Here is a 1,995-nt window from a genome sequence, read left to right as displayed (position 1 = left end):
CAAAGCATGGGATTGATACTGACCTGCATTATCTGTCAAAATGGCCGTTGACACCAACTGCCCTTGACAACCAATCATTGCCAACTCTCCTTCTAGGCAGGACACCACATAATGATAGGGATCTCTCCCTTCGCTCTAATATGTTCGATAGCTGTCATGAACATATCAAGGAGGACCTCACTCCTACACTGGCCAATATCATTGCTTCCTGCACTGAGGCAGACAATGGGTTTGTTCCCATTACCAGACAAGATATTGTCCATCCTGTCAACTATATCCCCCACCCCAGCTCCTGGCAAACACACTCGAATCCTATTTTTATTTTTACCACAGAAAGCTCTATCCAGGTACCGTACCTGGAACTCACCAACAATTAAGGTTTTTGTACCTTCCTTGTCAGCCCTGTCCCTGACTATGCTAACGTCCAATTCGTAAATCAAAGGACTAAAGGAGTTTTTACACTTTGCTGTTGTCGTTTCCTTGGTGTCTTTTCTCACTACCAGTTTAGTCGTTCCTCTCCTCACAACCCTACATTCGCTTGTGTCTTCGTCAGACACGGATTTTCCTTGTCTCGTGTCTTCCTCATTCATCCTCGCAATCACTTCCTTTAATTTCAAGTTTTCGTCCTTGACCTTCACTAACTCGGCCCTCAGAAGGACACAGCCCTGCTCACAACTAGCACTAGCCATTGACAATTAATCCCCGGGAGCTAAGTCTGCCGTGACCTTTCCTCTTGCAAGGTCAGAACACAATCTAGAGTAGTGGATGAGTGGAACAAGTTACCAAACATCATCATTAACTCGAATTCACGGGACTGCCTAGTATGGGCCAATAGGCCCGCTGCAGTTTCCCCATTCTTTTGTTCTTATGTTCTTATGTTGAGTGTTGTGACGGCAACGAGTGTGTGCTCTTTCAAGGCCAGACTTGACCAACACTGGAGCAGGTTCAGATACATTCAGGATCCAGTGTATGCCCAGTACTTGCCACGTGACCGACTGGTGAACAGAAAGTCTCAGATGTTTCACGTCAATTAACACCTCTCCTGTGAACTATTGGGGTGTGATAACTATAGCGGGCCTGGTAGCTGTTAGGTAGAGGCATAACCCACCGCCCCTCAGATCACCCTGAGCTGATAATCATGGCTCCAACTGTTGGGGTACACCTCGTAAAGGGTGAACTATCGTGACTTAACATAAGCGTGTAGCTGATATAACAAACTTATATATTATTTATTATAAGTATTTGCTTATTCATTTTTATAAAGGAAAGTTAGTGGAAAATTAATATAGAAATAATATACATTTAAAAAAAAATACAAAATTTGTGATACAAAATCACAGAAGTACAATGCTGCATTAAGAAAAAAGGATTGGAATTTTCTGATAATAAGGGAGGTCCGGACCCCCAGGACCCCCTTGGATCCACCCTTGCATAGGTGATAGAAAGAAAGTTTTTCTTTTGTGTGTTCTTTCTTGAGGACTGTAACTGTGATTACGATCAACATTCATAGGGAGATACAGTTGTTACACCTCCTTTCACCGCTTACCCAGATTCCACCACTGGTTACCAGCGGCTACGGTCGTACGTACAGAAGCAGTCGATATCTCAAGTATTGTCAAATTACCACTGCATAAACAGCAAGAATGTCCTCAAGCACCCCGATTCAATGGGGGCAAGAGTGCCAACGCAGAACCAGGGGACAGCACGACACCCGCCATCCGCTCTACCTCCCACCCAGCAGGAGGCGAGCGTCATGTAAACAAGGATACGGTAAACGAGGCAGCTGAAGAGAATGAAGGGGGCCGGAGTCAATATCAAGACCAGGGACATTATAGAGGACAACTTCCGGTTTGAAAGTCATGTACACTAACACTGGCACGTTCCTCGACAAGAGAGCGGAGTTTGTAACACTATTGAGGGTACATAAACCCGATATAATAGGTGTTGTAGAACTGTTGTATAGGAGAATCGAACCGGAGGAATGTGAGTTCAATA

This window comes from Homarus americanus, unplaced genomic scaffold, assembly GCF_018991925.1.
Source record: "Homarus americanus isolate GMGI-L3 unplaced genomic scaffold, GMGI_Hamer_2.0 scaffold54443, whole genome shotgun sequence".
Taxonomy (NCBI): Eukaryota; Metazoa; Arthropoda; class Malacostraca; order Decapoda; family Nephropidae; genus Homarus; species Homarus americanus.
Note: the sequence above shows the minus strand (reverse complement) of the source record.